At 42.2% G+C, this 21106-nt stretch overlaps 1 protein-coding gene across 1 annotated transcript in view; it reads right to left on the bottom strand.

Moving 5' to 3' along the window:
• LOC122790679 overlaps positions 1–21106 on the bottom strand; it is an 800254-nt gene that overhangs the window by 171716 nt on the left and 607432 nt on the right. The window lies entirely within an intron of this gene.

The following is a 21106-nucleotide window of genomic DNA, read 5'->3' as shown; positions in this document are numbered from 1 at the left end:
GAACTAATGCCATAGTATGTCTAAGGTGTATGGACTAATGCCATAGTATGTCTAAGGTGTATGGACTAATGCCATAGTATGTCTAGGGTCTATGAACTAATGCCATAGTATGTCTAAGGTGTATGGACTAATGCCATAGTATGTCTAAGGTGTATGGACTAATGCCATATTATGTCTAAGGTGCATGGACTAATGCCATAGTATGTGTAAGGTGTATGGACTAATGCCATAGTATGTCTAAGGTGTATGGACTAATGCCATAGTAAGTCTAAGGTGTATGGACTAATGCCATAGTATGTCTAAGGTGTATGGACCAATGCCATAGTACCATCTGGATATGATACCTCAATAAGGAGATACAAAGAATTATGAATCTGCTCTTCTTGTTTCACAATCTTTCTTGTCCTCTGGTGAGCAGAATGCGACTTTTTATTCAGATATTCTATCTCACATGTTGTGTGATGCTGCTATCGCCATCTAACTGAGAGCATGGAGTGGTGGGCTGGACAGTACTAGAAGGTTCAGGGTGGGGTGAGGCTGATGTTGAGTGTGCAGGTGCAGGAGTGACATGTACAGATACACTTTTCCATGGAGAAACAGACTGACCTCTGTCTTGTTGGGATGAGTAGGGAACTTGGTCATTACTACAGTGTGGGAAGAAGGGAAGCTGTCCATATTCTCCAGAGGACTCCCCCCCCACTCCAACTGCAGCATGCTCATTTGAAATGTCTGGATACAACGGAGCAGTTGGCGTGGCATTACATGGTTTTACTATACTTTTAAGTTCTTTAAATTGCCGTAACAGTTTGTCACTTGTATCTTTACAGTGGATTCACTACATCTTATAAGTTTCAATATGCCAATCATTTTAACTATTCCACTCATTAGTTTGTATCTTATTAACCTTGTGTTCTAACTTTGATCATAAATGTAATATTTTAGTTTTATCAAAAGTTCCACTGCCAGGAAAGCATAAATCTAAGTTTGCTTTAGTCAGTTTGTGCCAAAATGCTATGTATTGTCAAGACTTTGACCCATATTTACAGTACGTGTAATGGGCTGGAGAACCAACAGATGGTTCTTACTACCTGATATACCCATACATAAGGTGTAGTACACTGTTATGTCAGTTAACCTTTTTTCTTTGTAATATCATAAAACACACTTAATCATGCATACAGATTCATTACAGTCAGACACACACATCCAGTACTTGCAGGGTCTCTCTGTTACGCATTTATGACTGAAAGCCAATTCAAAGTTAAGTACTGGGCCCATCTCTGTTAATGCATGTAGCATATGTAAGAAAAAAACTCACAATTGTGGATATAAACCTAAACATAGAATGCATTCATCTGTACAACAGATGATGTGCAGACAATCCAAAGCTGCATTTACGTCACTGAATCCCAGAAGAAATGTAAGTTAAGAGCACTTATTGAAATAGATGCCCAAAATTTGTTGAAGCGATCCCTGCCCCAGTCTTCAGTGAAGTGAAGCAAAACAAATAAATCTTGGTTAGGACCATTTATCATGGCACCAGCTGAAAAGGAACACTTGTTAAAATGTAATACCATGCAGCTATTCAGTTTAATACAGACACACTGCCAAAGATTCTGGGCGCAAGCACATTGTTTATTAAAATAGTATCATGATAAAGAATATCTCATAAATAGAGAGAGTCAACCATATGCACAGAAACAAGCCATTTATCTTTAAAACAGAAAAAAAAACAAAGTGGTTCATACAAAGTTCAAAGCTTTCCTAACATATGATAAAACACATGCACGCATTTCCAGGTCTGAAAGGAGTAAACAGATAAAAAGGTATGCATATGGGAGGATAGCATAAAACATTTCTCATGCTGTAATCTTGACATGGTTTATGTGTTTACTTTCAGTAGGCTTATCTCATTGCAAGTACAAGGTACAGAACTTCATTTCATGGTTGCATGATTAAAAGAAACATTTACCATCTGCTTGCTAAACTCTAATGAACTTAACAAAAGTCAAGCTATTCTGTTCAGATGGGAAACAAAAATAACAAACTGTTGCAGTAGTTTTAAACTAAACGTATATTAAAATAAGCATTAAAGTAATACACCCATTACAATTTAAATAAACAGATTTTTTGAAAACTCAAAGCATGCAAATATGCATGAACTTTGAACCAAAACAAGATGGCTGAAAGTCCATCATGTGAAAATATCTGTGTTTAGATGGACACCCCACACACTTACTCCTACACTGCTACTACTATAACCATTTCCAAAGTTGCTAACCGTGGAGGCAGGAAAATATGACCCCATTTGTTAAAATGGCAATGCAAAAATCTCCAGTTACATGGACATTGAAAAACAAATTGAATGTCTCCTCCTGGAAGGGGTTACAAGGAACTGGGAGATAATACAGTCCTATTAGTTTGTAAGTGTGCAAAAATAGAGAAGCTGCATACTTTATTTTGTAATATTCACTCAAAATGTTTAAGGTAACAAATACATGAAAGAAGTATGCAATTATCACCTTATAGACCATTAAAAGAAGAGCCCTGTGGCAATTACAAGATTCTTTTCTTTGTACAAAATAATATTTAATTTGCAGCTGTGATTTTTAATACTCATTTAGCTGTAGCTGTTCTAGAATAAGAAGTGTATATACTCACTTGTTTATGCTAAAAAATCTTAATGATACCATTCCAGTTAATACAACTGTGCAAGAAAACATTTAATTTAGTTATAATTGTAAAAGCAGAAGTTTAAGACACCTTTTTTATGTTTAAGTAAATAGTAAATACTGTGGGAAGAAATAGCCAGGGAATTGTTATGGCTAGGCTTGTATAGGCCGTAGGGCCGATAGCCTAGTACCAACCTATAAGGGGTTGAAGGGTTTCTTTAACAGTTTAAAGAGGAATGCATTTTCTGATCACTGGAAGCTTATGTGCAGCTGTCAGGAGGATAGCAGTGGCAGAAAAAAAGCAGCTAAGGTTTTTTTGAAATATGACAACTTAAAAGGATCTTAGTCTATACAAGTAAATGTAAATGTTTTCTTTGAATATTATACATGGTGAGAGGTAATCCCCAAACAACACAATGCTAAGAGAGCACAGACAAGCTGAATTTACCAATTTCAAATGGTGAATTCTGTTTCCTTAGCACTGTGAAGGCTCAAAGTTATTTTAACTCAATGAGCTTTGCCGCTGCAAAAAAAAAAAAAAATTCAGTTTGCTTTAGAACCAAGACATCATTCTTGGGGAGCTTAGAGCAGCCTATATATCCCTGGAGGAGTGTTCCCAGCACAAGAATTTGATAGTCTATTGGCTGTTTTGGGCCAATTTCTAGCTCTTTCAAGTCCCCCTGTATAAAACCCGCTTTGGCGTGGTTTTTGCTCTTGTTACTACTCAGCCAAGCTCCTCGTGGTCCTGCAGAGTGGTGCTAGCAGTAGAGAGGCTAAAAGAGCGACTGCTAACCTGATAAAAGTGTTTTTTTTTCCTGCTACTTCCTGGGCGACTGTCCGATCTAGCTAAACAGCAAGTATTTCTGCTTCTTGAACTGTTTTAAACTGTTTAAAGTTGTTTTTGCACCTGCACTTTTAAAGTTTGTCCTGTTTGTTGCATTTACCTGTTGAGGCTACACACTCAAGTGTGCTAGCCTGTGTTACATATTTATTGCATTTTCCTGCTGTTTGTTGCAAAAAAAAAAAAAAAAAAATTATCCTTGTTTCCCGTCTTTCCTGACCTAGAGTAGTCCAAATACAGGCTTTGCTGTATTCTGGACTTTTGGAAAGTTCCTGTGTTGCCCATTTCCTTTCTTGGATAAAGGGAGGCTTCTTTGTTCACCAGTGGCAGTGGAGTAGCTTAGAGCAGCCTATCTATCCCTGGAGGAGTGTTCCCAGCACAAGAATCTGGTAGTCTATTGTTCGTTTTGGGCCAATTTCTAGCTCTTTCAAGTCCCCCTGTATAAAACCCGCTTTGGCGCGATTTTGTGCATAGCGCAGCATCAGGCAGCTCCGCTTAATTGGGTTTAAACCATTCTGGGCTCCACAAAGTCTGCTCTTCACTTTTTTCCCTTAGAACTGATCTAGTTCTCATAATAAACACCCTATTCCCACTCTAAAGCCTGGCACTTGCTCACTAAAGCAATTATATAAGTCAGCACTAAAAAATTAAAAGCACTACACCCTCACAAACTCCCCTTGAGTACCTTGGTCCCCATTTGGCTCTTTTTTTCAATTATAAAGGAATTCCCAATACTATTCTAGCATGTCCAAAGGTCAGTTGTCAATCTCCTCTCTGGTCCAGCTGGTGAATCTGGGAATCTTGAGGCAATGTTACAGCTGCCTCATGTACACAGACAACCCTCTCCTCCTCCCAACAAATTCCAACACGTGTGAGAGATGCAACCATATAGCCAAACTGGAGGTTAAGCTATCTCAACTCAGTACTGGCGTAACCAGTCAGGAGGAGAAGGAAACCACACTCACTACAATTCCAGTCTCACATAGACCTACCACGACAGCAAACCAAACACATAAACACACAAAAACATACTCGGAGGCTCTAAATAAAAATCTGCCTAAGCAGCAGAGACCTCCAAAGCAGACACCCAAGCAACCGCTACCCCAAAACAAAACACGTGCAACACATAGCTCACAAAGCCAGTGTGCCAAACAGTCACAGCCCTTAAGGCTAAACAACACACCTGATACACTTGTAATAGGTGACTCTATCATCAGGCACACTGACATCCCGCTCACCAGGCTGAACAAGGAGAAGGTCACAGTTAGCTGCCTGTCAGGCGCTAGGATCCGCCACATAACACAAGTACTCAGGTCACTCCAAGGCAAGTACAAATATGACTCAGTCATTGTCCATGCTGGTGTGAATGACCTGAGACGTACCTCCCTGGACTACATGAAAAGAGACATAGAGGAGCTCTCTGAGCATGTAGACCAGGCCGGTATGACCCTGAGTAGCATCTTACCCTCACCAAGAATGATGCCACAATATGAAGACAAGATGATCAATTTCAACAATTGGCTTAAGTATTGGTGTCATTCAAAGGGGATCCAATGCCTGTCGGCCTGGGATGACATGCTCGACAAGCCACGATGCTTCGCTAGGGACAGCTTGCACCTGTCACCCCTGGGCTTTCGGATATTGGCAAAGGCTATTGCCACCCCCATAGTGCCTTTTTTAGGCAGGGCTCAAAAGACAAACCCACCTCCATAGGTATCACAAGGGATAAGAAACTAAGAGTAATTCTACTCAACGCCAGAAGTCTAAACCTCAAGATGCACGCACTTGAAACTCTCCTTAGCATGGAGAACATCGATATCTGTGCAGTAACAGAAACCTGGTTCAAGGCTCCCGAGAGCACCCCAGAACTACCAAGTTATACTTCATACCATGCTTTTCCCCAAAACTTGGACGAACCACAAAGGAGGGGTATCAATATTCGTCAAAGATACCAACACCTCCAGGTTGGTGGCACAGCACGAAGCATCAGAGACTATCCATGTGCAACTAACAGGGGGTAAAACTGCCTTCCAGTTTACAGCCTGCTACAGACCACCCTCCCAAACCCAGGAACCCCACTCGGCCTTCCTGAGAACACTGGAAAATATGAAGGCCTCTCCAAACACCATTATATTGGGTGACTTCAACTACCCCAACATAGACTGGGAGCATTACTCTAGCTCCAACACCCTAGCCCAAAGGTTCCTAGAATTTATAAACTCAAATGCTATGGAACAACTTGTTACCACTCCCACAAGAGGGGAAAACATACTGGACCTGATCATCACCAACATGGGGACTCTATGCTCCAGACCAGAAGTGTATCCCTCACTGGTAAGATCAGAACATAAACTAATCTCACTGGATATTCACATCCCGACCCCAGCCCCTGCCCAGAAAACCACAGTGAAAAACTTCTCTAAAGCAAATTTCACACTCCTCAAAACCGAGGTGGAATCCTTCAAAGCACCCGGGCCTGTGGAAAATATGGCCAAGACCGCAGAGTCCTTTATAAACGCATTCTATGAACACCTTCAGGAATGCATGGATCATGCAATCCCAAATAAAACCAAGACCCAATCCTCCAAAGGCAGGCATCCTATCTGGTGGACCCCAGCCATAAACAAACTATACAATAGAAGGAGCCAGCTACTACATGATAGAGCAAAATCACAAAAAGGGAAGGCATCTCTGATCAGTATTAGCAAAAAACTATGGCCCCTCATAAAATCGTCTAAGGCCAGCTTCGAGAGAAAAATTGCACAGGACACTAAGGATAATCACAAGGCTTTCTTTAGTTATGTTAGGAACCTGGGTGGGAATTCCCAGATATGCTCAGAATTAGTCCAAAATGACAAAAAATACACCGAACCCACAGACATTGCCAACATCCTAGCTGACAGGTTCAGCGCAAACTACCACCAAAGGGCAAATATCTATCCCAGCAGAGTGCTGCCCCCCTGACATCTCAGATACTCAGGTAAGAGCCGCCCTCTCCAAAGCAAAAAACACAGCATCAATGGGAGCAGACGGTGTCCCGGGCTGCATCCTACATGAACTCCAAGAAGAGCAAGAAGAGCTAAACCCAAACATAAAACTACTGTTCAATCTCAGCCTTACTTTAGGATATGTACCCAAAGAGTGGCGTATAGCAACAGTGGTCCCTCTCCACAAAGGTGGTGCCTCAACGGATCCTGGAAACTATCTTCCATAGGCCCCATAAGCCTGACTAGCTTGGTCTGCAAAGCTATGGAAAGGATCATCATGGACCTCATAAATAAAGATATTGGGGACCTACAGACACTGGATCCTACCCAGTTCGGCTTTGTTAAGGGCAGATCCTGCCTCTTAAACCTGGTCGATTTCTTTGAAACAGTCACCAAGGCCATTGACGAGGGGAAGATGGTCCACACAGCCTACCTGGACCTCGCAAAAGCCTTTGATACAATACCCCACTCGGGCATTATAGATATGCTCACCAGCTTAAATATAAACCCCTATGTCACTAGATGGGTTGCAAACTGGCTCAAGGACAGAAACCACATGGATAGAATTGCTGGAGGCATGTCAGACTCAAAACCAGTTACAAGTGGCAACCCACAAGGCTCAGTCCTGGGACCTCTCTTGTTCGGTATATATTTCTCGGAGGTACAGGCTAATATGGAAGGACTGTGGCTGACCAAGTTCGCAGATGACTGCAAACTAGGCGCCATAATCGACTCTCCAGCCGACACAAGCATCCTACAAAAGGGCCTCATAGAAACAGACAATTGGTGCCAGAGCCATGGCCTCAAGCTAAACGCCAAAAAGTGTATAGTCATCCCCTTTGTCAAAAACAAAGTGCCCAAAAATTACCACATAGGTGGTAATCCATTAAGTACAGAAGAAGGAATTAGGGACCTGGGGACCCAAGTTGATAGCAATCTCTCATTTGAAAACCATGTGGCCAAAATGGTTAGAAAAACATTTTATATAGCCCACCTAATCATGAAGGGATTCACATCTAGATCAGGGGAGGACATCATGCCTTTTTACTCATCCCTCTTCAGGCCCATAATTGAGTACAATGCCCCTTTTGGGATGTACCTTACCAGACACCTGCAGCAACTGGAAAGACCCCAAAAGTACCTCACCAAGAGGATCAAAGGGCTCAAACAGATGCCATATGCTGCCCGGTTAAAAAAACTCCAGCTCTACTCAGTGGCATACCGCCTGCTCAGAGGCGATCTGTGCCTGACGTATAAAGCCATGTCCAACCCGGAATTAATGGACATGCTGCACCTCAGAAAATCCAAATCCCATCGAGCTACGCGCTCGAGAGACTTGAACCTCAGCACTGAAATAAACAGGACATGCTGGAGGGACAGATTCATAACCCAGAGGCTCCCTTCACTCTGGAATAAAATCCCAGTCCAGGTTAGGCAGATTCCCTCATTGACTCTCTTCAAGAGGAATCTTGATGAGTGGATGGGAGATCATAGTTTTACCCCGGGTATCATTTCTGTGTCACTTTTAGACAGAGGCACAGTATACTAACCTCGAAAAGGGCATAGCAAAATTAATTTAAAATGGGTGGCGAAAGCCAAACACACTCTGGCTAGGCTTATAAATGCCCTAGGGCAGATAGCCTAGTATGAACCTATGAACCTATTCATTATTTGAGCAGTTGGCTGCCTCACCATAGCACTATTAAGCTTTCACTAGTGAACTCTTGTGCAATAAAAATGATCCATAGACATGCAAGAGCTGCATGGCGCAAAAGATCACAAGTGGGTCTCTGAAGCACAGCACAGTTAGACGTAATCACATGAACATTCGTGCTACCAGCCCTTGTAATGCTGTTTCACAGGCACACACAGCCATACAGATCCCAAACATGCCCACAAACTCTCACCCACTATCATGTCTCTGAAACACAGCACAGTTAGAAGTAATCACATGAGCATTCCCTGTATCAACCCTTGTAATGCTGTTTCACAAAATGTACACACACACACACACACACACACGTATACTTCTACATAAACTAATACCTACTAGAGTATCTCTGAAACACAGCACAGTTAGAAGTAATCACATAAGCATTCCTGTTACCAACTCTTGCAATGCTGTTTCACATGTACATATAAACACACACACACACACACACACACACACACACACACACACACACACACACACGGCCCTATATATACTCACACCTACTAGTATGTCTCTGAAAAACAGCATGGTTAGAAGTAATCACATGAGCATTCCTACTACCAACACTTATAATGCTGTTACACAGGCAGGTACAGATATACACACACACACAAGTATGTCCCTAAATAAAATGACAGGCACAAGCATGTCTATGAAACCCAGCACAGTTAGAAGTAATCACATGAGCATTCCAGTTACCAAACCTTGTAATACTGTTTCACAGGCATGTACAGACACACACGCACACCACCAAGTATACCCCTATATAAACTCACACCCACTAGTGTGTCTCTGCAACACAGCACAATTAAAAGTAATGACAGCAGAATTCCCACCACCAACCCTTGTAATGCTGTTTCACAGGAGCATACACACCCACACACACACACCCACCCCCCACACACACGTATATCCCTACGTAAACTCACACCAACCCACCCACCTCCACACAGACAGACACACACACACACACACACACAAACATGCATGTGTGCACATGCACACACAGTCTCACAGTACTTAACTGCTGCAGTGGTGAAAAATACAATCTTGCAACAGACACAAATGGGTGTACACCATCATAAATGGTGTACGTTCCTACTGCTGTACTCATGAAATAGCACTGCAGAGCTTGTCTTTAAATCACACCACCATGCTAGGTTGACACTGATACTGGTGACTGCCCCTGGGGAAGTGCACATGGACTACTGATACCGATACTGGTGACTGCCCTTGGGGGAAGTGCACATGGACTACTGATACTGGTGACTGCCCCTGGGGAAGTGCACATGGACTACTGATACTGGTGACCGCCCCTGGGGAAGTGCGCATGGACTACTGACACTGATACTGGTGACTGCCCCTGGGGAAGTGCACGTGGACTACTGATACTGGTGACTGCCCCTGGGGAAGTGCACGTGGACTACTGATACTGGTGACTGCCCCTGGGGAAGTGCACATGGACTACTAATACTGGTGACTGCCCCTGGGGAAGTGCACATGGACTACTGATACTGGTGACCGCCCCTGGGGAAGTGCACATGGACTACTAATACTGGTGACTGCCCCTGGGGAAGTGCACATGGACTACTGATACTGGTGACCGCCCCTGGGGAAGTGCGCATGGACTACTGACACTGATACTGGTGACTGCCCCTGGGGAAGTGCACGTGGACTACTGATACTGGTGACTGCCCCTGGGGAAGTGCACGTGGACTACTGATACTGGTGACTGCCCCTGGGGAAGTGCACATGGACTACTGATACTGGTGACTGCCCCTGGGGAAGTGCACATGGACTACTGATACTGGTGACTGCCCCTGGGGAAGTGCACATGGACTACTGATACTGATACTGGTGACTGCCCCTGGGGAAGTGCACATGGACTACTGACACTGATACTGGTGACTGCCCCTGGGGAAGTGCACATGGATAATTTGTATGGACTACACTCCTAGGCAGTCACAGTTGCATGCTGCATAGACATTTGTAGTGTTACATGTGCGACAGCCTTATTACCGCTGGAGCACCACAGTGGTCTTTGACTTTTTCCATTATAATGCACTGAGCAATCCTGTCAGAAACAACATTGTACAGGGTGTTGCATGTTTCTGCACACTTATTTGCCTTGAAAAGCTGTATTACATCCAAATGTGGTACACTTTAGATGCAGAAGTAAATATTACTAAGAGAACAATGGTTACAAATACATTTATTCTGGTTTTCTCACAAGGAATATATTTTGATTAATATATTACAACATGATAAACAATGTGCCAGATGCTAATAAGTTCAAGACCTTTTGTAAATACTTGCACAAGCGAACTGAATGCAAGTGTTTAGGGGCAATGGTTAACCTCCCAATTTGCTATCATACATCACCACCTCCAGCAAGGTAGTCCCCATGAAATGCTGACTTTTAACAGCACGCTACCTCTAGCATGACAGTCTTTCTATTCTTGTTATCCTAAATTATGTCCTGCTTGTTTCCCAAAATGTTGAAATCTAAAATGGACTTATATACTGTAAATATTGTAAATGAACTTGGTTTTACTGATAACTATCTATGCAACATTTTCTGTACACAAGATTCGGTAAGCAGTACAAGATCTACAATGAGCAAATGCTTGTCCCAAGACCCTTAATTTGTTTTTCCATTTGTTCTTGTGCATTTGAATATTCATGTTGTTTGCTTTTTTTCTGAAAAGGCCCTCTGAATAAGCCTACCTATCTGGTTAGCAAACAGAAAAAAAGCAAATAAATAAATACATAATAAAACTTAAAAACTAAAAAGTATCCTTTCTGGGAAACTTCCAGCCCATGCAAAGCATTTGACAGAGGATAAATTTGAAAAACAGAAATAACTTATATTTCAGCAATGTTGAAAACCTTCATAATGGATCTAAAATGGATTTCTGAAAAAAAAATCAATCAAACAAAGCAGGGCTTAAATCTCTGGAGCCACTTTTTAACTGCTGTGTTGATTACCACAGGTTGACAAACTATTTTATGCAAGCAATAATGCCCAACAGGGTGTGTGTTATTGTGGAAACAAAGCCTGCTCAGTGGTGACATTGGGGATCTACACCCCTGAAAGTGCATTATTTCCTCAATAACACACACCCTGGAGGGCATTATTTAATTAGAGAATGGGCTGTTGGCAAAATTGTTGTGTTTTACTTCCTTATTTATTTTTATTACTTTAAAAATATCCAGGTATTTACTTTATTTCTTGGTCCCTTACTCCTAAAATGTTTGGTTGGTTGTCAGTTGTTGAAGATAAAAGTCTGAAACTCAAATGTATGTCATTATTTAGTAACTTCTATTTCCTTCAGAAAATCCATGCTAACACAAATCCTTTTATTTAAACAAGTTTATCATTTTATAAGAGCAATAATTAAAATGTGTTCCTATTTGTGAGCCTTTGCTCCCCCTTTATTTTAGGCTTTATTCAGATTTCTTCAGCTGCAAGCAAGAGCACTACTGAAATCCTCCAAAGCAAACTTCGAGTCCAAATTGGCCACATCTACTAGAGACAGTCATAAGGCCTTTTTCACATATGTCCACACCCTCAAAGAAAGCACACAGATCTGTTCAGAACTGGTGGTCATGGACACCACATATATAAATGCCGTAGATACAGCAAACTTGCTGGCTGACAGATTCAGTGAAAACTTTACCCCTCTGTGTCCCCCCCATTAATAAATCAGGACATTCCCAGTACCTGCCCCTTTCCCTTACATCTAGAGAACAGGTCATCACTGCTCTCTCAAAGGCAGAAAATACAGCCTCCATGGGACCTGATAACATCCCAGGCTACATCCTACGTGAACTCAGGCAGGAACTTGTAGCACCATTTGGCACCCTGCTCAACCAAAGCATATGTACTGGCTTCATCCCAGCTGAGTGGAGGACAGCCACTGTCATCCCTTTACACACAGATGGAGCGTCCACTGATCTCGGAAATTATAGACCTATCAGCCTAACTAGCCTGATCTGTAAGGCCATGGAACGGACTATCATGGACCTCATTAACAAGGACATTGGCAACCTCGAAACACTTGATCCCACACAGTTTGGCTTCAAGGGGGAATTCATGTCTGCTAAATTTGGTCAACTACTTTGAGACAGTCACCAAAGCCATGGACGAGGGGAAGATGATGCACACTACCTACCTTGACCTGGCCAAAGCCTTTGACACTATTCCCCACTCGGGAATAATAGATAAACTCTCTCAACTAGGCATCAATCCATATGTTACCAGATGGGTGGCAAACTGGCTCACTGATAGAACCTACGTAGTCAAAATAGAGTAAGCCACCTCAAGCAGTAGACCTGTAACAAGTGGCATACCCCAGGGTTCGGTCTTGGGGCCTCTTGTTACTTGGATATACTTTTCTGAGGTGCAGGCCAAAACCAGTGGGCTATGGCTGACCAAGTTTGCAGATGACTGCAAGCTGGGTGCTGCCATTAATTCCTCTAGTGATGTGGAGATCCTCCAAGAGGGTCTCACTCAACAAATTACTGGTGCCAGAAACATGGCCTCAAGCTGAATACAAAAAAATGCATCATCATCCCCTTTGGGGAGAATGATTTCCCCACATTAATAACAATGTCCTAAGCACTCAATCAGTCGTGAGGGATTTGGGCACCCAGGTTGATAGCAACCGGACTTTTGACCACCATGTTGCTTCCATTGTACAGAAAGTGTTCTACATGACCCACCTCATAAGTAAGGGTATCTCATCCAGGGAGAAGGAGGTCATAACATCCCTGTATTCTTCCCTTATAAGGCCCATTATTGAGTACAATGCCCCTTTTGACATATACCTCACAAAGCACATGCAGCAGCTGGAGAGACCACCGAGGTTCCTCACCAGGAGAATCCAAGGCCTCAAACATCTACCATACACAGATAGGCTAAAAGCCCTATCCCTCTACTCAGTTTCATACAGACTCCTCGGAGGTGACCTCTGTCTGGCATACAAGGTGATCACGGACCCCACCTTGATGGGACTGCTGCATATCCACAAGTCAAGCTCCACTCAAGTAACCTGCACACGTGGCCTCATCCTGGTCTGTGACATCACCAGGACTTGTTGGTGGGACAGATTTGTGTCCCAGAGACTCCCCCATCTATGGAATAGACTCCCTCCACAAATCAAGCAGAGTACCTCTTTACCCCTTTTTAAGCACAACCTGGATAACTGGATGGGAAACAGACAATATACCCCTGGGATTTCACCCATGTCTCTGCTGGACAGGGGCATCAGGTGCTGATTTGGGCTAAACTCTCGGCTAGGCTTATAAGGGCCTCAGGGCCAATAGCCTAGTAACCTCCTATGATCCTACAGGCCAGAGGTATGCAAACCTCTTTACTGCTGCCAGTGATGGATTTCACTCACCCTTTGTCACACAGACACACACACACACACACACACACACACACACACACACACACACACACACACACACACCCTCTGCTTCAGAAAACTAACACAAATCATTTAAAATATGTTCCTGTTTTCAGTCTGTGTCTCCTGCTTATTTTAGGCTTAGCCAAATACCTTGATCTAAGAGCAGAAATCTCAACTGTACAGATTTTTGAAGAATGTCCAGATCTTTACCTCATATTTTTGGTGTATTCCTCATAAAAATGTGGGGTTTTTTTGATAAATCACTGGGTGATCTAAAGATTAAAGTCACTAAATAACCTGGATAACTGGATGGGAAACAGAAAATACACCCCTGGTATTCCACCCTTACCCCTGCTGGACAGGAGCATCAGGTGCTGACTTGGGCTAAACTCTTGGCTAGGCTTAATGGCTCATAGGTGTGTACTAGGCTAATGGCCCTGGAGCCTTTACAAGCCTAACCCATAGAATTACCCTGGCATCATGCCACCTGACCTTAGTTCCCAGTGCCTCTGTCAAGTACAGCCACTGGAGTGATCGTTGGGGTGAATTTTCTATTTCCCATCCACTCATCAAGATTTCTCTTGAAGAGGGCCAGTGAGGCACTCCGCTTGACATGTATGGGCAGTCTATTCCATAGCATGGGCAGTCCCTGGGTTATAAATCTGTCCCTCCAGCTTGTTCTGTTGATTGTGGTAATGAGGTTGAGGTCTCTGGAGCGTGTAGTGCAGAGGGATTTGGATTTCTTTAGATGTAGCATTTCTAACACAGCTGGGTCAGGCATGGCAGCAGAGATCACCTCTAAGTAGGCGATATGAGACAGAGAACAGTTGGAAGTTTTGAGTCTGTCCATATAGGCAAGTGTTTAAGGCCTAAGATCCTCTTTGTGAGGTATTTTTGTGGCCTCTCCAGTTGCTGTAGGTGTCTAGTGAGGTACATGCCAAATGAGGCATTGTACTCGATGATTGGCCTAATGAGGGAAGAGTAGAGGGAGACAATGACCTCTTTCTTCCTGGATGAAAAACCCTTAGTAATGAGATGTGCCACATAGAAGGACTTTCTGACCACAGTGGCAATGTGGTGGTCAAAAGAGAGGTTGCTGTCAACCTGTGTTCCCATATCTCTTATGACACCTTCTGTGTTCAGCAGACTACCATCGATGTGGTAATTCGTAGGAACCAGGTTTTTCCCAAAGGGGATAACGACACATTTTTTTGCCATTGAGCTTAAGCCCATGGTTCTCAGTGAGGCCTTTCTGTAGGATGTCAGCATCACCTGTGGAGTTAATTATGGCTCCCAACTTGCAATCATCTGCGAACTTTGTCAGGCAGAGTCCCTTCGTGTTGGCCTGAACTTCAGAGAAGTAGATACCAAACAGGAGAGGACCCGGGACTGAACACTATGGGACTCCACTCGTGACTGGTCGACAGTCTGACTTTGAGTCAGCTACTTTCACACTGTGGGTTCTATCTGTGAGGCGGTTTGCAACCCACCTAGTGATATAGGGGTTGATGCCTAGCTTAGTGAGTTTTTCTATGATTCCTGAGTGAGGAATGGTATCAAAGGCCTTGGCCAAATCAAGGTAGGCTGTATGAACCACCTTGCCTTCATCCAGAGCTCTGGTGCCTGACTCAAAGAAGTCGACCAGGCTGAGCAGGCATGATCTACCCTTCACAAAACCAAACTGTGTGGGATCCAGAGTTTGGAGGTTCCCTATATCTTTGTTTATTAGGTCCATGATGATGCGTTCCATAGCTTTGCATATCAGACTTGTCAGGCTAATGGGGCGATAGTTCCCAGGGTCTGTAGTTGCTCCTCCTTTGTGGAGAGGGATGACTGTAGCAGTGCGCCATTCAGTAGGGACAAAGCCTGAGGTGAGGCTGTGATTGAACAGGGCACACAGGTGAGGTGCCAGTTCACTCTGTAGTTCATGTAGAACAAGCCCGGGATATTGTCAGGTCCCATAGAAGCTGTATTCTTGGCCTTGGACAGTGCTGTTTTAACCTGTGCAGCAGTAATACTGGGTTCCTGGCAATCTACTGGTATTGTGATTGATCCTTTGGTGGGGGAGAGAGGGTTAAAGTTGGCACTAAGTCAGTCAGCCAGTATATTGGCAATATCTGTTGGCTCAGTATAGGAGGTGCCATTGTGCAACAGCTCCGAACAAATCTGGATATTGTCGTGGAGATTCTTTATATAACTGTAGAAGGCCTTGTGGTTGTCTTTACTATATGCTGCAATTCTGTTTTCATAGCTAGCTTTAGATGATTTGATGAGGGATTTCAACTTTTTGTTGAGGCTGATAAGGGAGTTTTTCCAGTCTTGGGACGTCACCTTAATCCGTATCAGTTTCCTCCTTCTGTTGTAAAGTTTGTTTATGGCAGGGGACCACCAGATTGGCTTCCTTTTTATGGAGGAGTGTGTCTTGGTTCTATTGGGTATGGCGAGATCCATGAATTTGTGTGCGTGGTCATACAGGGCATTTATGTATGATTCAGCGGTTTGTTTTTAGGAGCCCAAAGTTAGCTTTGGAGAAGTTTTTCATGGTGGTGACATTTGCGGGGGATGGGGGGGTGGGAAGGATGTGGATTTCCAAGGTGATGAGTATGTGGTTGGATCTAACCAGTGAGGAGCTGACTACTGGTACAGAACAACAGTCACCCATGTTAGTAATGACCAGGTCAAGGATGTTGCTACCTCTAGTTGGGGTAAGAATGAGCTGGACCAGGGCACTGGAATTAATGAATTCCAGGAAACGTTGGGCAAGTGTATTGGTACACGAGTAGTTTTCCCAGTTAATGGAGGGGTAGTTGAAGTCACCCAGTATGAGAGTGTTCAGTTAGACCCTAATATTCTCCAGGGTGCTTAGGAACGTGGAATGTGAGTCTTGGGTCATGGTTGGGGACCTATAGCAGGCTACGACCTGAATTGCTGTCTTACCCAATGTTAGCTGCACCTGAAGTATCTCTGATGTGTCATGTTGGGCTACCAGTCTGGTGGTGTGCACATCCTTTATGAATATGGAAACACCACTACCTTTGGAGCTTCAGTCCAAGTTCTGGGGCTGAAAGGTATGGAATGAGTTATAGCCTGGTAATGCAGGGGTACTATCTGCTGCCTTGAACCTCAGGGCCAATAGCCTTGTAACATCCTATGATCCTAATGGTCAGAGATACGCAAACCTCTTTACTGCTGCCAGTGATGGATTTTGCTCACACACACACACACACACACACACACACACACACACACACTCCCCTCTGCCTCAGAAAATTAATGCGAACACAAATCATTTAAAATATGTCCCTGTGTTCAGTCTTTGTCTCCTCTTTATTTTAGGCTTATCCAGATACCTTGATCTAAGAGCACACATGCAAAATGAAACTGTCTTTGCAAGTACGGCAACTGCATAGCCCCAGAAAGGAACAGCCCAAGTCAAAAATCCAAGGTCAGCACACAATGGAGTATAAATTTAAAATTGGTTTATTAAAGCATGTATAAACCAAGCACAAACAGACGGGTTTCGGCTGTAAAAATTAAATAGCCTTCATCAGTATGAATCAACCTTTTTGAGTCACACTGATGAAGGCTATTTAATTTTTACAGCCGAAAATGGTCTGTTGATGCTTGGCTTATACATGCTTTAATAAAGCAATTTTGAATTTATACTCCACTGTGTGCTGGCCTTGGATTTTTGACTAAGAGCAGACATCTCAACTGTACAGATTTTTGCCTCATATTTTTCGTCTGTTCCTCATAAAAAAGTGGGGTTTTTTTTATAAATTACTGGGTGACCTAAAGATTAAACTCACTAAATATATGCCAGGCTGTGTCCAGATTTCTTGTGCTAAGAGGTTAACAGGTATGTCTAAGAGATCAATATGTACGCAAGCCTCTTAACTGCTGTTGTTGCTGCCAGGAATTACACAATCTCTCAGTCTTCACCCTCTCTCACACACACACACACACACACACACACACACACACACAAACATAAACATGCATGCAAACACACACACTTTTTTTCAGTTTTGCTAAATTGATCTCTTTCTTACTCATACACACATGCACTCTCAATCTCACACACATGTTTTATTTTAATTCTTTTCTTTCTTATTTTACACTCTCTAACCAGCAAAAGCATTGCTTACCGAGTGTAAAATAATGGCAACCATTAGTTTTCCTTTTTAGTCAGAGCTCCATGGCAGCTTGATATGCTGCCGTGAAGTGGCGGACTCGTTTTTCAGTGGGCATTACCTGTACATTATCACCCTGATGGAGAACATTTGTTCTCCAATCAGGGTGCGATCTACAGGTTGCCCATTCTCTGAAGAAGAATTATGTTATTTTGTTTGACTTCCTTGCAAATAACACCTCTCTCTTTAAAAGAAGACCTGTTTCTCCAGCCCTACTTGACTCCCACCAAATTAATTGTAATAATGTGAGATAAACTCATGTCAAGATGTAGAAAGTTTGGTATAGTCTCCCCACTGGTAGCTTCTTTTGGTGTTAGATTACATTCAATAGTAGAGCAATTTAAGTAAGCTGCATCTGTGTAGAGGCAACCTACTGATTCTGTTCCTGCCTCCAATTCTTTTACTACATCTATTACTCATGACTCTTTCAAGACTAAAAAAATTCAGATTCAAGATTTGGTCTATCTAAATTTTTTTAAAAATTAGCTAGGATTTAACAGGGTACCAATGTGTTTATCTAGTACAAATCTCTTTACCAGATACTGATCAGTCTGAAATTTTTTTTTTGAACAGTCCAGTACTCTACCACAAGTTAAAGACCACATGTTAGGACAGTCTTTATAGAAAATAATTATGCTTCAACTCTTATTGCTATAACCAAATTTAATTTTCTGCTACATATGATTACATATTAGAATGCATCTATTCTAATGCTGGATAGCAAAATATCTGAAAAAAAATTCTCAAAAAGATATGGCCTATTTTTTATATATTTTAATGCCTTTATTAATTTATTACTTTTGACATAGGTAAACATACACATATGTAAAAGAAAACGAACCATATTAGCATGTTCACAGTTACAAACGTTATACATCACATATGTTCTTCTGTACAATTACCATCAAGCCAACATTATATACATCACTCAATTCCTGCCTAGTCTTGAACCTCACTCCTCCTCCAAAACACTGTTCTGCATTTTCCCACAATTTCTATTTTTTTCTATGCAGTTTGCTCTTACCCTTTACTAAAGATTCCACTTCCAGTTCTTTTATCTCTGTTACAATATTTACCACTTCAAATACAGTTGGCTTAAACTTTGACTTACATTTTCTAGTATTTGCTTTTTTGACAGCCACAGAATTAAACTTAACAAGGCCTTACTATGCATACCTCTCAACCTGGAAGCATCAAAAATCTGGACAAAGGCCCATGAAAAATAGGTACAAATCTGTACGCTGGTTAACATATAATTTGCATACATAATTATTTAACCCTGCCTACTCCAATGGGATTGGGGGATACCAACTTTCAAATGCAAACTGAAGAAAAGACAACCAAAATATGGCCCCAGCCCAGAGGCCCCCTGCAGCCATTCCAATGCCCCATTACTTGGCTATTTTGCCCCATTTACCATAAACACTGTAATGTGCATACTGCTTTACTTCTACAATGATTTGGATTCATTTTACATTTTATAGCATAAACACTAATAGACATCTGCTAAGCAAACCAATAAAGGCTCACAATGAAAATAGACTTAGAATTAAAACTTCTATACCCTTGAAATTCACATTCACTGAAACAGCATTGAAACCCACATCCAAAGAAAATGCATCTGGCCAATGGCAGATAAATGTTACCTTTGGGCTCTTTTCAAATCATAGGCCCCTTGCATACCAAACATACATTGTGGTTTTTGATGCACCTTTCTGACTGTATTAAATTGTATTCCTTGTATAATATAGCACACTTGTTAGAGCATGTTTTAAATTTATTATTTTGAACATTTTTCCAGTAAGCAATGAAACAAAATGCATGAACCAATAATGACAAAACCACCCAATTCAGAACATTTCCATCATAAAACTCTACTCAAACTTCTACAATCCACCAGTATCAGTAAATATGCACAAACTCTGCAGAAGTAAAAGTCATCTCTGTCTGAATACAAATAATAACGAGAAAGCATTCTGCAAGCTGAGAAAATTGCAAATAATAATGCTTAATTCTGCAAGGGCTGTTAATGAGAAAGCAAGCATCACTGTCTGTTTGCTTAACATTCGGCTGCTTAACATTTTACTAGATGGGCTGTTGCTGTTAGCATGATAACAACAACAAAAAGAATACACTAGCGACACTGATAAAATACAAACTCCCATCTCCCCTTAGTAGATTGCCCATAATGAACACTGCTGCCTACGAATAACAAACTACTGGAACTACTGTCTGTAGAAGCTGGACCCCGTTAAGATAACTTTTTCTTACCTGGAGGGCGGAGGTTGACTTTTTTTCTCATCCTGACATGTGGGCAACGAGTGCTGGGTGGACTCAGCAACAGCTGCTATTACTTCTATATTCCCTCCAAATTAAGTCTAATGATAGCTGATGTCATCACACACGCCCCAAGCAGCACTATTTGCAAGCATCTCTGCTGAAAACACAAAAAGCTTATGGCCACTGTACTGAATTACAATGGGAGAAGGATCAATAATGCAGGCGGTTTGTGTTCAACTTCTGACTATCTAAAAAGTTTGCTCATTTAAAACACATTTTGAGACAGGCGTGAAAATATCCAGCCCATCTGTTCAGAGCTAATCAGTTTTGAGGATCAAAACAGCATGCAACTGAACTAACTATGGTACTGTTGGTCAGTTTTTCTTTGCCGTCACTTATCTGTTTAAACAGCAGTGTGCATTTAAATAATGAAGAGAAAATAGTTGTTTTTTTGTGTGTTAATATATGCATTTGTCAAGTGGTAACAAGACGCTCCTTCTGAGTTTCCAGCTCAGATCAGATGTATAAGTAACTTTATTTTCTGCTAGTGCTTGCTTTTGTACAGCACAGTAAATGCACTTCCTCAGCATGACAAAACATAAAAACACAGGCAACAAAAAGGCAATAAAGATGACTATAAACTCATGCAACCCCACCCCCCGGCTGCGATCACGTAACAGACCAGTATAGCAATGAACAAAATAATGCAAAGAATATAATGCAACATACTAGACCTCAACTATCAAAATAAAAAAAAGTTTCTAGTCCTATCTTGCCATCCTGTGTCCAGAATAAACAGGAGGATGTCTCACACCTCTGTACGAAGTGGACTTGTTGCAATCTGAATGGAATACAGGGGTGTGACTTAACTAACCCGTACCCCGTTTAAGAAATGCAGCAGAAATATGAATGCTCAGTTTGCTGAGGTTTGCAATCTACTAGTTTTCTGTCTTAAGAACCACACAGTGGACATTGCTGCATGCGTGTAGCGTGATATTCCAG

This window comes from Protopterus annectens, chromosome 16.part0 (assembly GCF_019279795.1).
Source record: "Protopterus annectens isolate FY-2018-M chromosome 16.part0, PAN1.0, whole genome shotgun sequence".
NCBI classification, from domain to species: Eukaryota; Metazoa; Chordata; order Ceratodontiformes; family Protopteridae; genus Protopterus; species Protopterus annectens.
Note: the sequence above shows the minus strand (reverse complement) of the source record. Positions and strands in the feature narration are given on the sequence as shown.